Below are 15,402 nucleotides of genomic sequence, written 5' to 3'. Positions count from 1 at the left end.
ATTGGCAGGAGAGAGGGGAATTAATGTAGGGCCCCACTGTTGTCAGTGATTGTGCTGAAATTACAGTAAAACTGCTGTCATGTCAGACTTGGCCACAGTCTCAGTTCAGAAGCAGCTTGAGAAAAGGCAAAATAATTAGGATAGCAAAGGTACCATGGCTCTTTCTCAGCTTTGTTTTCACTTGCCTTCTACTTGTCTCTTTGGTAATTGCTGAATTTGTGCTCCAGTTTTGCCTTAATTCATGGAATTAATGGTGTGTAAAATGTGAATTTCTGAGGATATACAGCAAGGAAGTAACTTTTTAAGAAGCTGCTGTTATTGCAGGTTTACTTGGCCCAGGCCTGATAGTAATGTTGTTTGTGGCTTTTAACCTGGCAAACAGGAACCCCAATACTGAACTATGTGACGAAAATACCTTTCAACAATCTCACTGTCTGGGAAGGAAGGAACTTCAAGCCTGCCTTGCGGTTTATGTTTCCAAAGATGACTTTTACCTTTTGGTGCTCAGCTTTTGAATGCAAATTTCCCAGACCAGCTCTTTGTTAGTTACTGAGCAACCACGAGAGTCGCTGAGTTTCTGCCAGGATACAAGTGTGCTGTCCCAGTACAAACACAGTCCATTTCATTAAAGTTGAACAGCCTCTAAATAAGAATATTTCATGGGATATATTTAAGTTTGTATAACTTCTTTAAGCTAATGTTGAGAGACAGCTTTCCTTCCTCATGTGGTCTCACAAGCAGCTGGCAACAAGCCCTAGGAGTGGGACAGTGAGTGGGACAGTTGAGCTCGGTGTTTTTAGGGATGAAAAGGAACAGGAGATCATGGACAATGATGGGCATCCCAGTGTGTGGATCGAAGAGTGGTAGTGGACATGGACACAACTGGCAGCAGGGGGTTTTCCCAGGCCAAGCCTGCATCTGCCAGTTTATCAAAGCAAACTGCATCACATTGCTTCCAGCACAGCCTTTGGGAGGAACTGGCTATTTGAATGGGGGCACATGTCAAAGAGAGACCTCAGTACCATGGAGCTTGGCGTGTTTTAGCCGCAGACCCATCCCGAAGCCACAGCTCCAGTTTGTCCTGCTCCCTTTGCTGTCGCATTCCAGAACCTACAATCTCAGTTCAGGCCTGGTGCTTCCCTTTTGGCAAGCGTTAGTCTGCAAAAAATAAACTTGTAATTTTCATACTTACATCTTTGTTTCAGCGCGGGGCCCTAGAGGCTTGCAGCCATCTTTCGGGAGGCTCCAGTTGAAGCTGGAGTTGTTAGTTACGCTCTGCAGAGGAGCAGCACTCACACAAAACCAACATGGCAGCTGGTGCTGGGGTTTCATGGACACAAAACAGCCCAAATGCCAAAAAGACGAAGGGGGGGGGGGGGGGGGCGGGAAAAAAAAATCTATTTAAGCAATTTTTTCCTCTCTATAGGAACTTAGCCTGTCAGCAGCATAAACACTTGCAATCATGCACTTCCTAGGATGCATGTGCTATCGAAAAGGGAGGTGTTAATTGCTGTGCTAATTACAACATGATTGCTTTGCACTTGTTTTGCACTTGCAGGTGATTAAATTTTTAACGAAGCATATTACTTGGCACTGTTAGCATAGTTAACACATTTCTCTCCCTCTCTCTTCCTCTCCCCCTCCTTTTTTTTTATGCCTTGGGAGAAGTCCTGTGCTGCAGCCCCTTTGCTGGCTGCCATGTGCTGTTGTGCTTGGAACGAGCCCCTGTTTAGGCTGTCGGTGGCGGTACCCCGGGTTCCTGCTCGGAAAGAGCAGCAGCCTGTTATCATCAGGCTCAGCGTGACGGCGCCGGCCAGATGCGAATGCAGAACCCACCAAGGTATTAGCTAAAAATTAGGCGAGGCTGCCGATGCCAATCTCACAGATTTCGTTTAAAAGCTATGCCAGCTCTAGCCAGTCAGGCGGCAGCGGCGGAGGGTGTGCGGGAAGGTGGAGAAATGACAGCAAGTTCCCCGTGATTTATTTCTGCTTTGCCGAGCGGGCTCCCAGCTGAATGAGAGCAGGGGATACTTGCATCTGTTCGACGGGCAGGCTCATATCTCTCCAATAAGGCGGCAATTACACGGCCCAGTGAGGCTGCGTGACCAAGGGGAAGCTGGGTGAGCCAGCCCGTTGGATTTATTGATGGGCATAGATGGCTTTACCTTTCTGGCTGCTGCCTTTGCAAGTTCCCTGCAAACTTGTTGATTCTGGTGGGTTTGAGCTAATCGATCCCAAATGAAAGACAAACTCTTCTTTCGGTGGATGTTGTCCAGCCTGGTGTATTGCTTTTGAATTGCTCAGCTCTGTGGGCTTTTGCCTGTGGAGACCGTCTGGTCTATTTTTTGTGGCAGTGTAAACTTTCTGAGGCTCTTGGGGTCAGGCTGTGTGAGTGGACTGGATAGTTGTTAATATTCTACATAAAAATGGGGTGTGATGTAGTCCTGAGAAGCGCTCCTCCTGAAAAGAGGCCAAAAGGCACCTCTTGCTTCTGCTCAGGGATAATATAGGTAAAAGGAGAGAAACTGGGTGGACAGGGAGAAATATTGGAAAGGCTGGAAAAGACAATTGTCGTTCCGATTGGGAACGGCTTTAAAGAACGACAATGGACTCTCAAGGGAGTCACAACAGGAGAATTCCTTAGTTTATTGCTTCAGCTCTGTCTTATAGACAGATACGTGGAAAGTACAGAAAGGAAACTCTTATTGGTTAACAAAGTACTACATTACCATCATTGGTCAGGGGCACACTGCCCCCCTGACTGTCTCCTGCAAGGAGAAACAACAGGTTGCAAAACAACACCTGCAAGGCTGTTTAGTATCTCTGAGAATTGTTTTAATTCCTTCTCATTAATTTCTCAGGCTAGCCTTCAGTCAGGCTTGAGAGCTATGTGGCCTGTAATAACTACAGGCACTCTGGTTCAGATTTAGCATCTATAGACAATCTCAGCCAACTTTTTAAATTTCATGACTGACAGCCACTCAATGAGGAAGCAGAAGAGGAAAAAAAATATTTGAAACTGATAAGGAAATATTTTTGGCTAACACTTAATTAACCCTGGGAACTTACAAAACACCACTGAGTCAAAAAGATTAACAGGATTTCAAACAAACTAGGTAGGCATTTTATGGATAAGAAGAATTGCGTGAGACAAGATTAAAAAATCTATAAGGGATGCAAACTCTCATCCTTAATGCCATTGAAAAACAGCTAACTGGTGAGGAGTAGGAAAATACTTCTCCCGTGGGCAGATCATCCCATGATGGTTCAGAGGGAGTTTCTTGCACTGTGCTGTGAGGCAGCTGGTCTGGTTTGCTGGCAGGGATGGGCATCGAGAGTGGCAAACAATGGCCTGATCCAGCACCCAGCCATTCCTTTGTTCCCATGCACCATTGCTCTGCATCTGGGCTAGGCTACAGATACCTTTAAAAACAGAAAGGGGGAAACCAAAGAGCTACTTGGGAGTCTACTTGAATACTGACATAAATCCTTGCTTCTTGTGCATGACACCCCCAGTCAATTAATAGGAACAAAGAAAAAAAGTTGCTGCTGGGATTGTTTACATAATATGAATTAAAAAGTGCCTGGGAACATCTTCAGCATGAATTAGCTGAATTTATTTTGACTAAATATTTGTGAATCATTTTTAGCTGCATGTGCTGAATTTTACTGTGTCCAGGCACACACAAGCATACCTTGCTTTTTTCTCAAGCTGCTTCTACTTGATGAGGAGTGAAATCCTGAAGGATTTGGGACAGCAGGTCTGGTCCCTGGGGAGCTGGGAAGTAGACTGAGGTTTGATACCCACATAAGGCAGATGTCTCTGTGCCCTGTAGATGATTTGTTTTTAGCATTAATTGTTAAAATAAAGTCTGGACTTGTAGAAATTGCTGTGAGGTGATACCCTCTGCACACTGTCATGACGTGGCAAGTTCAGTCTAGAAGTTTATGGACACTGACACTCATATACTAAAATACAGACAATATAAATAGATTTTCCCATTGGCATCACCGGGCCAAACTTAAGTACCTAAGCTTCACACTTTTTGCACCATGTAATTGTTCACATAATTGGAGGACTAAGAGGCCAAGGGGGAGTGAAAATGACAACGGGAATATGTTTTTCTGCAGACCCGGAGAGCTTGCATTAACAATTTAGAATGCTGGCAAGGCTCTTTAATGTTTCATGCATTCTTTTGTCCCACAAATCACAGGTCTTCACCTTTCCCATCATGTTGGCCATGTGGCCCTGTGGCAGGTCTGTCATGCAGGAGTGAAGGCGAAGGATGGGAGAGGATCCTGGGGGCCTGTCCCTGCAGAGACAAAATGTGTGTGAATGTGTGTGTGTCCCCTCCATGGTGGGGACTGAAGAGGTAAGGAGCAAGTGGATGGTGTCTGAAGTCCTGGGGACACCAGCAGAACGTCTTCAATTGCAGGATTGGTTTTTGCTTGGCTTTTCGGTGCCAGCCTTAAAAGATGTGAATTGATACCACTTTTAACTGGCAGGTTTCATTATCTGCAATTTTGCTAAGAGTGATACCTGTGGAAGGACCACTGACTGGTTTTTTTTAAATTTTTTGCTTAATGGGTTCAATTCTATCTCTAGCAAACCTTGCCATTTCACCCCCACTCCAAACTTCATATTCTAGTCTATTACTCACTGTCTGTCTGGCCCCTATCGTACTTTGACTGCAGATGTCATAACAGAAAAGAGATGAACAGGCAGCTCTTACTTCCCGATAAATTAATGTGCTGCAGTCTAATCCATATCCCAAATGATGTTAACAACAGTTTGGAAGCCTGTCACATAATCTGAAAAATTCAGATGGATATTTTTCCCCCTCGTGTGGGAGGAAAAGCCTGTTTCGGGGATGAACAGTCACTAATACATTTAAGCTCCAGTAGAATGTCATGGAAATGGCACAATTAATTCATCCGCCACCTCAGTCCAGTGGTGAAGCACTTTTATTGGGAACAACCTGTTTGGCAGGCTGCTGGCCGTGGCGTGCTTCCCAAGGCTGCTGCAGCCTGTCCTCCCTCCTTCGTCTGCCTGCTCCAGCTGGGCTTGGGCCTCGCTCAGCTGCCAGTCTTTGGGGGCGAGTTTCTGCCACAGTCTTTGGGGTCAGTCACCTGCGGCTCTCCCACAGCCCCCAGCATGTGGTTACTGGGACGTGGAAACGGGAACTCGGCAAAGCCTCGCTCTAAATCTGCTGTGCCGCTCCAGAAGCCATGGCAGCAGGCGTCCTTTTGCAGGAGGCACGCTGATGTGCGGGCCCCAGCGATGGATATCCGTAGATCCGCCGCTGTGACGTGGGTGGGGAGGGATGCTCTTCCCAGCCCCTGCTTCCTGCGTGGTTTCACTGGGGAAAACGGTGTGCAGAGCCTCTCTGCTCACGCAGAGCAGCTCAGGTACGTGGGGTGGGCATCCAAGGGATGGATCCTGAGTCGAGGAAAACTGGATTAGCTCCTTAAAAATTCATGGAGTTGAGCCAGTTTACACCAGCTGACGGTGAGGCCCTTCTGGCATAAGTGCCTGTGGGAACTAACTGTGCAAAAAGGGTTTATTTGGGCATGCTCTCCAGAAATGGGAAATTTCCCTGCTTTCCTGGTCTAGAATTCCTGTAAGAAGAATGTTTCCTGTAAGGCTTTCCCAGTGCCTTTCTGTAACTGTAACAAATGTAACAGATAAAGGCTTTTACCTTAGTATTTTTCAGTGATTTTAATGGCAATCCAGATTGGCAGAGGAATGAGGGAAAAGAAAAATGCAATAATGAAAACTTGAAAAGCTTTCGTTGCTGCAAAGTCATCAGCCAAGTTATAAGGCATGAAAAGGGTGTGAGGGATGGAGAAATATTCATATCAAAGCTCAGTTGCATATCCTTGATTTCAGTACTTCGTTTTGCTTTTCTTGCCAGTTCTACAGGTTGTTTTTCTTTTCTTTTTCTGATGGTAGGCACAGCTGACATGATGCTTAGATCTAAAGTTTGCATTGCTGATGTTACACAGCAGCTCCCTTTTACTTCAGCCTGCAACCCCACTTCAAATTCTGTGCTAAGCACACTTTCAAAGTGCAAATCTGCAGTTACTGTGCTGGATTGAAAAAATAACAGAAGAAAATGAGATGTCAGCTTATTGCAGGATTCAGTTGGGAAGCTGGAGGAATACTACAGTGGGCAATAGCTTTTTCAGAGTGCACAGCCTGCTGCAGTCCTCACAGCTGGGCAGTGTGGGCCAAAACAGCCTCCTCCCAACCCGCTTGGGGTTGTTCCTTCGCTTCAGGGTCACCTTTGAGTAAGGCAAAGCCATGTTCAGGCTCTACCTCTCTCTCCCATTTTGTCAGATCTGCCATCAGTGCTACCCTCATGCTTCCTCAGCAGAGGTTGAGCAAGTATAGATGCAGAAAATATCTACCACTATGGCACACACACGTATATCTCATGCAAGGGAAACCACAGGTGCTGACTTCAAGAACATTTCCCTCTTTAGGAGACACTGACAGAGGAAACCCATTGTTCAGGAGTTTAATGGTCGCTGGACAAGGATCCTGTAAGCAGCCCCTTTTCCTCTTGGATGCTTCTGATGCCAAATAGGGGAAGGCAAAGCTTATTCCCAAGGCTGACCTATTTCTGTGGAGCAGCTGCAAGCCAGGGTAATAATCCACTTATCTGGTGAGAAACCCACAACAGCACCTCACAGACAGGCACTGTCTTGCAGAGCTCTGGATCTGCAGCCTGTGGGTGGGTGCTGACAGCCTCTCCCAGAGTCCCCCTCAGCTGCCCACAGTGCACCAGAAGAAGGTTGGTCCAAAAAATGGAGTGCTGTGAATTACTGAAACCTTTGCTAGAAATTATACTTGGTGATGACCTTTACAGAAAGCCTTGCAAAATACCCAGAACTGCTAAATGAGTGAAAATTAGAATATACCAGAATTCTGTGAGGACAGTCTGTTACTAAACCATCTTCAGTGAATGGTGATGCCTTCAGCAAGGAGTCATCTGAGACAGCATTTTCCCATGCCTTGTGGTTTGAAGCTGGTAATGGCCGAGGAGTGGGCAGTGCCCCTGCAGATACATCTTCCAGCCTTGGTGGTGTGGAGAGTGGTGGAGCACAGACAAGCCCTGGTGTCCAAATGCTGCTGATCAGCTTCAGCAATGTTGCCAGGGGTGGTTTCATGCCAAAAGCGAGGTGCTGGAAGGTGAGGTCTCTGCAGGTCCCTAAAGGGTCATGTAAATCTCTGGTCAGCTGCCACCATGCTGTGTTGCAGCCTTGGTTTCCTCACAAGTCTCACATGAGGGATGCTCCTGAGGCCAGAGCAGGCAACAGTTCTGCCAGCTCAGGGCCTGGGTGGGAGGGTGGGGAGGTGAAACCCATGGTTTATGTGCTGTGGGAGGCTGCAGTGAGTGAGCCAGTCCCTACTGACCAGGGCGTGTGTGCCAGCGAGGGACCTGCTCTAGTCTGCCAAGGTCTTATTGCTAACACCACATAGCTCATGTCGGTTCCCACTTATTAGAAAATCTTTCCCAGATCAGGAATGAGGTAACTCTCACTCACCCAGTTAGCTGTGTCTCCCAAGAGCCTTCCAGGCAAAGAGCGAGGTTCTCCCCTGAGCAGGTCTGTGCTATTTGAATACTTTTGCTGAGCTTTCTCTGGCTAAAAATTGCCTTACCCCAGGGGACTCCTGTGCCTGAGGGACTGCATAGTGTTCCACTGGGCATGCCAGGTGAGTGCTGGCAGAGGGTTAAAACTAACTCCTCTTGTGGGTTCGGTGATCTACACAGAGAAATGTGGGTGTATCTGAAAAGAGTGTGGAGCTCATTATATGGTATAATTCAGGATTCATATTGTGATTTATTCAGGACATATGTCTACCTCTTGCTCATCTTTTGTAAAATAAACTCAAAATTGATACAGAGTAAGAACCCACTGGTTCTGGCCATAAACTTTTTACTAAGTACTTTGGGTGAGGACATTTCCAAGCTGCCTGTGAATAATCTCCCATAGACCAGCTGATCTAACCCCTTGCTCAGAAACTTCTTCCCAGTATTGCGGGACACCAGGACCTCTTAGCCAGGTAAAAGCATTCTGCTGCCTTTTTCTTTTCTGTATTAGAACATTTTTCCCTTAGGGAGAGAAGTGCAGTAGGGAACTACAAGGGCAACCTGGGCCATTAGGGCGTTAGTGTTCTGTGGTATGTTCATTTCCCGTTTTTATGCATAATATGGGTTTCATGGTGTTGGATTTTCTCTGTGAAGATAATGCTAATAATGATGATGATGGTAATAATATTATTATTAGTAATAAAAAATATGTTTAAAAATACCCTGTTTCTCCTGCATCCCTGCTTGTGTCTGGTAAATCTCAGTATTTAGAACAGATCCAGTTCTTAGCACTGAAGACACAAAAAACAAATCAGAGCTGACTGCTTCAGACCACTGATGGATTAGCAACAGCCAAAGTTAAAAAGCTACAAGTCTCCAGAGTGATGGGAAGATATTACACATAGGATCCAAAATTGTTGAATGTGAGTGCATTAAATAATACAATCATCCATTGTGAAGATTTCATAAAGATGTTGCAAAAGAAGGGTTTCTTTGGTGTTCATCTTTTCCACAGAAATCCTTTATGAATAAAAAACTATTAAACAAATAGTTCCATGAGCATTGGAAGTAATGAAGCCTGGTTTCACAGAATGGGTGAAGTTGGAAGGGACTGCAGTGGATCATCTGGTCCAACCTCCCTGCAGGGCGATCCTGGAGCACGTCGCACAGGATTGCATCCAGACGGTTCTTGAATATTTCCAGTGAGGGAGACTCCAGAGTCTCTCTGTGGAAAATTCAGCTGCACAGTAAAGTTTTCCTCAAATAGCTTCCCACAGCTCTTTTCTGAGTGAATCCTCTGCTGGCTGAGACAGAGATCATTAGCTTTTCCTTTCATTGGCACAAGTAAGTTCTTGCACCTTTCTGTCCACTTCTCTTCATAAAACTTATAGGGACACTTACTTTACCTCTTGGCTTGGCTGACCCAATGCAAAAGGGTTCAAAAGTGACTGTGCAATACGAGGGGACAGATATGCCAGCCCACAGGGTGACCTTACATGTCCCCAGGAAATCAGAGCCATGGACAAACCACTGTTGGGTGTGTCCTCACCAGACTTTTATTGCTGCTGCACTGTGCTGTGGCATCGCAGAGCAGGTGTCCAGTGGTGAGGAAAGCTCACGACATGCCCCTGTCCTGTTGCATGTAAAGCAATCTTGTCTTTGTGCATTGATGACGTTCATACTGACAGCATTTCTGAGACAGAAAAGTCCTTGGAGTGGAGGCTAGCCTGGAGATAGGTACCCCTTTTCAGGAGCATCAGGTGATATTTCCACCCCTTCATCTCCCACTGACTGAGAGCCATGGTGCAGATATAACCCAGGGAGGTTTGGCCTGGCTGCCCTTTTGTCTGCAGATGCCTATGCAGAAGAACCTTCTTGTAACAAATTCACCTCATGCCTCAGCAGAGGAGAAAGTAGTTTTCCTGTCTTTCTTGAACCCTATCTAAGTGGCATGCCTTGCATTGGCTTCAGAGGAAAAATCAGAGAAATGTTATCACCACGTTCCGGTGGCTACAAAGATCAAGACTCCCTTTTTACAAGGAGTCACATGGAAATATGATGGGTCATGGGTATAAATTATTCCTGGGGAGTTCCAGTTAGATACAAGAGGAAAATTTTTTACGATGAGGACAATCAACCTTTGGAATAATCTACAGGAGAAGCGGTGGATTCCCCATTAGTCACTTCTAAGATTCAGCTGAACAGAGTGCTCAACCATCTTGTGTAGGCTGCTTTTGCTGAGAAAGATTAGACCAGATGATCCTTGAGGTCCCTTTTAACTGGGTATTCTGTGATTCCATGAAATTAATTTGTGAGTTGTCCACAGGTGCTCTTCCAAATATAGAAGGCTGCTGACCTAAAGAGGTCCTTCATTTTCAGCAGCCTTGGAGAGCCCTCAGAGATTCCCTGGGGACTCTGAATATTTCCTAGATACCCTAGGATGAGAACTCAGGAGCATAAGCCAGACTTCTAATCTTATTTTTCTTAATTAAGGAGATTGATAGCATAAGCTATTCTGACCACCAGTGATGAGCTGTGGGACAGTAAAAGACTGAACAAATCTGAGTCCCTTATAGCTCGGACATCTCTTTCTGGTCTCTGAAATGGTGCACACATTTTTATTTCTCACTTTCTTCAGGCACACAAAAACATTTTACTCTGGAACACAGCAAGAACAACGTGGTGCAACCACACTGTTTCATCAGATGGAAACCTGTTTAATCTCAAGTGGTCCCCACTGAAGTTTAAACAGACACAGAAGACCACATTTTCATTAACTCATGAATATACACAGATTTTACAATAGTAGCTTGAATTTGGAAGCGGGTGCCCATCTGCAATGCCCAAAAAAAAATGGGACATCTTGTTAGCAGATGTTATTTGTCTGAGAGAGGTTGAACTTTTTCTAATGAGACTACTTTCTTTTTCTCTTTTTTTAACATTTGTGGTACCCTGAAGAAACACAAAGGCACAACTACTACTTTACAAGCAGCAAATTGTTTTCTAGTTGAAAATACTGTATAAAGACAAATTGTTATTTTTACTTTGCAGACAGACTTGATCACAAAAGTGTGTGTGGGCAAGGTGAGCCTGTTTATGTAAGTAGCTGTTTCCTATCATTCTAGGGAATTCATGAATGCAAAGCATGTAGATAAAATCCCACTCTGTGTGAGTGCATTTGTTGAGCAAAGTTATTAGATGTCTGTTAAAAGGAAATAACTCATGTAAAGCAGGTTTTCACAGATGTAGTCTGTGAAAATTATTATTAAATTATATCCAGGATATTTCCAGCAGAATGAACAGTGTGTGATTTTTGAAATTAAAATTTTGTGGCCAAAACACAAAGAAAGTCAGAATTTGAATTCAGAGGTATATATGGGTTTCCTTATGTGACACTTCTAGATTGTTCACTGCGAAGAAAAATATTTCAAGATGCTTGTCTTGATTGTTAAATGTATTAATCTAGGGAAGTAAATAACAAAAATCCCAGTGATGTAGTACCACTGGGGATTGTCCTCATGGAAATAGGTTATCTGTTCCCACTTTGTCATGTCAGGCTAAACCCACCCCTTCTCCCTTTTGGCTCAGGCTGACAAAACATTTCTTTCTTGTGTCAGATATTTTTTTGCTGGGGGAAGGAGACTGCCTACAGATTGCACCAGAGGCAAGAGTGTTTCAGGAGAACTCTGTGCGTACTGCCCATCTTTTGTTTTCCAAAGAAATGGGAGATGAACGGGACATGGGGCCGAAACTCCTCCTCTGATGAAGAGCAGCAGTTGGCAATTTTCCTGATTTAAAGCTACACAAATGGGCTCTTTACACTGCTGAAATCTTCCTTCAAACAGGTAATGAATGGAGTATTGGCAGCATACATGTGTGGACCTCTTGGGCTACAGTAAGTTTTGTAGGACCTTCTGGGCATATAGCAGGAGATGTTATCAAAGCTAGTGTTGCCACCATTCATATATGAACTGCTTGCTGTAGGCAAAGTTTTAATTATCTCTCCCATTCATGAAGCTGGGTTATTGGTTTAAACTTCAGATTTTGGGTTGGTTTTTTATTTTTTATTGAATGGTGGAAAGTTTCTATTTGATTGGATGGTGGACATGTTGGTTTATATTCCTTCCAGTGGTGCAGGAAGAGCTCTGAAGTTAACCCAAATACATCCTGAAGATGAAAAGAACAAAGACTACAAAGACCATTGCTTCAAAAAGAACATTGTTTTTTCTTTCTTTCTTTCCTCTTTTTAATTTTTTGGAAGCCAGAGCTGTCATTTTGCCCTGATGGATGTTTTTGACTATTGGAGGCTGGCAAATGGGGACCAATCTGAATAAATATAAAAAATAAATTAATACAGCATCCCTGATTAATAACCAAAGCACTTTTATTCCCAAACATACTCAGAAACCAGCTCCACCCCAATTAATCAGGTCTGACTGTAGTATGTAATTCTTACCATTTTTAAATTAAAATTGAGAGCTCATACTGTCCAGAGAACTACATGTGCGTTCTCTGAAAAATTACAGCACAAGCAGAGGCCATTTTTTTTTTTCCTGTTCCTGCTACGAATTTCCTACTGAACTTTAAAGGCAATTCCAGGTGCAGTCAAACACTATCCATTATCTTTGCCTGTGCTCCTAATCAGAGCAGCACAATCTGCCTTCAGAAACATTTGTTCTGAATGGCTGCTGTTTCTGAAAGCAGATGCTCTTGAAAATGCAGCTGTCAATAGCTCCACTAACCAGTGTTTTCTTACAAAGAAGTATTCCAGTCAAGGTTTGCTTGGATTTAACTACATGCTTATGATCATGCTGGTGATGTATAATATTTTTGCCTGTGTGCACAGAACAAATCAATAAGCTGCTTCTTCCTGACCCTGGTTTTGCTTTTGCTCCTGCCCATATAAATCAGGGAGATCTCTGCTCAGATGAGTAGTTACACCTGGATAAAACTGTGGGAGATAAGTCTCAATTCCTTTGTTTGAAGCAGAAACAGGTTTTCGTACATGGAGGGAATAACCAAGTACTTAATGGTTCCTTTCTATCTGTTCATTGTTTTTTCCCTTTTTTATTATTTCAACAAATAAGATTTCACTCATATATTACACCAAACCAATGACTCCATCTAGCTTCCCACAGCGCACTTTTTATAGCAGAGAATACTCCTTTCTTGTCTTGCTGAAGCACATATTTTCACATAATTTGCACTGATAATATAACTCTGCTGAGTAGCTTGATAGAATATATCATTCTTCACAGTCTAGCAGTCCCCCTCCTTAAATAATGGAAGTGGGTAGTCTTGATTTTAAACATTTTAAATATATATAATGGTTTGCATACTGTGCAGTGATTTGTAAAATGTGAATGCCTACAAAACCATGGTTACCAAGCATAACATTATCTTATTTTTACTTACACAACCAGTAAAACAGCTGGAGGTCTAAAATCATGGCCTGGCATTAAATGCATTACTACATTTTAACCATGCAGGATGAGGCTGTCCTTTCAGCTGAGAGATAGGAAGAGAAGTGTAGCGATTACTGGAAAATTAACACCTCCCATTTTAATAGACTGACTCTACCAAAGGCACTTAAATACAAACCCTTCAATTGAAATGGAGTTTTATCTATATAAAAAGTGAGTAAGGCACAAGTGGCTTTGAGCTACACAAATAGCAGTATCAATCAAGAGTGGAAGTGGAATATTTTACTAATAGAAATAATGTGTTTTGTTTTGAGACCCACCTATGTGGTACCATTTAAATTTCTTTTTTTTTTTTTTTTTGTTTGTTCCTGTCCCCAAAAGAAGGTCCATAACCTCAGTGCTTCCTCAGTTTCCTTTTTTAACATCCATAATTGCAATCAACTGGCAATGAATAAAGCTGTGAGCCATAAGCCCTGGTCATTTCAGCAGGGCCACAAGGTTTGGGACTAGGTGTCCTCACACAATTAGTGTTACCAAGCCCTATCAGTAAACCTCCTCAGCAGCAGTGTCAAAGGGCATCAGTTTTGCACGTGGTGTCTCACAAATAACAGCTTAATTGTCCTTGCAGAAATATGCCTCCATGAGCCTTGTTGAAATGCTCAGACTCTCCCAGGATGTCGTTTCTACAGGGCTTTTGCCTGGCAGGAGGCTGATGGAAGATGACATGCTGAGTCCCAGTGGGGCAAGAGAGTAACTCGAGTTTCGAAGAAAACCACCAAGGAGCAGGATACCTGGAATACTGTAGGAGCAGGCAAAATGGTCCAGCTCAAATCAGAAGTTTCTCATGTCCTTAAATGCATTTGTTCATGAAAAATGTCTGGAAGCAAACATTCCTTCTTTTTTCACCTGTTCTCAAACACCATGGTACCTCTTGGCAGTGTCCCCTCTTGGATCCAGAAGAATCTTCCACCCAAATCACTGCAGAAAGTTCCCAAATTTCTCAGGTTTCAGGAGACTGAGGACTATCAGCAATGTGAAGGGATCACTCTGCACCTGATCAACATAATTCCAATATCCGCTCGGTGAAGCAGGTGCAGACTGAAAACTGTCAGCACTTCCCAAATCAGCCCCATGAAGCTGCATGCTCTTCTCTTAGGTAGATCTCTTCTGCTACAACTATGAGCCCATTCATGGCACGTGGTAGCTGCAGTGGGAGTAAATAGCATTCTGGTGGTTCCTCCAATCCCAGCAAAAGCATAGGGAAGGGTATCCAGGAGCTGATACGCTGCTTTCTTGCGCTGCCCACACTGGGGAACAGTGGGAGGTTTGGCTAAACGCTTGTGACATTAGGAGACTGGGATCTGATTCATCTGCCTGATAAAGCTTTGAACAAGGTACTGGGGGAATAAAAAGCATTTGACTTTTGTCTCACAACACGAGTTTTACATCAGAGGTATTACTGGCTGTGTTTACACAGGCAGCCATGCCAGCTCTCAGACTCCACAAAGTCCATTAGAACCAGCTTGAGCACCCCCCTGCAGAGCCTCCTACTTGGCTTGCCTGACTCACGCTCAAAGGACCGTACTCAATGCACACTCCTCACCCCCCATGTGCCAGCAGCCCCCAGGTGCAAGCTCCCAGCACTCAGCTCCCAGGCCCGGTGTCGGTGGTGGAGGGGAGAGCCCCTCTTCTCTGCCAGGCTCCAAAATATAGGCGAGGAGGGACAGAGAGCTGTGGTATTGTCCCAGCTCCTCCAGCGTTGCCCTGGATGACAGTCCATCCTCTGTTGGGGACATGGTCATCCTAGGCACTGAATGTCCCACTGTGTGCTTAAGGAGTCAGGGAAGGAGCTTAGCCAGGGTAAACAGCAGCACCATGAATCTCCAAGTGCAACACTGAACTCCCCCCGCCAAAAAGGGAGACCCAACATGGCACAGTTACTGCAAAGGCAAGGTTGTGGTGGTGTTGGCACAGCATCTTGGACTCAAAAATGACTTGTTTACTTTGGAGGAGATCAGAGAAGGACACGGATTATACAACCAGAGGAAAGAATGAGGCTGGTTAATAGCACTGGCAAATAACGGAGGGAAAAAATCTGCACTTTTATTCAAAGAAGAAAATGAGCATTGTAGTAAACATGCAGACTATCCACACCAAACACAAATCTGGTTTCTGTGTGTAAATGTGTGGTCTAGCTGCAATCTTTATGAAAGCTGCTCCAGCTTCAAATGAATGTAGTATTTCTGAAATAGTTGAAATGAATGCTGTCTCTGGAAAGAAACAATGGATGTAGTAAACAAGCAAATATCTTGTCAACAGCTAAACAACAAGAGTGCTGAAAATTCCATCAGAGGAGAACTAAGCAAGGGATTTCTGATGAC

General features: G+C 44.2%; 1 long non-coding RNA gene across 1 annotated transcript; it reads left to right on the top strand.

The window, feature by feature from the left end:
* The first annotated feature begins 8,362 nt into the window (after positions 1 to 8,362).
* LOC147655713 (uncharacterized) lies at positions 8,363 to 14,450 on the top strand. The gene is made up of 4 exons (XR_015290348.1): positions 8,363 to 8,521; positions 10,650 to 10,682; positions 11,216 to 11,443; positions 11,728 to 14,450. It is a non-coding gene; the product is annotated as an uncharacterized LOC147655713 (long non-coding RNA).
* Positions 14,451 to 15,402: the final 952 nt, after the last annotated feature.

This window comes from Cyanistes caeruleus, chromosome 1 (assembly GCF_971803275.1).
Source record: "Cyanistes caeruleus chromosome 1, bCyaCae1.hap1.1, whole genome shotgun sequence".
Lineage (NCBI taxonomy): Eukaryota > Metazoa > Chordata > Aves > Passeriformes > Paridae > Cyanistes > Cyanistes caeruleus.
The sequence above is the reverse complement of the archived record's forward strand: the minus strand, read 5'-3'. Positions and strand labels throughout refer to the sequence as shown.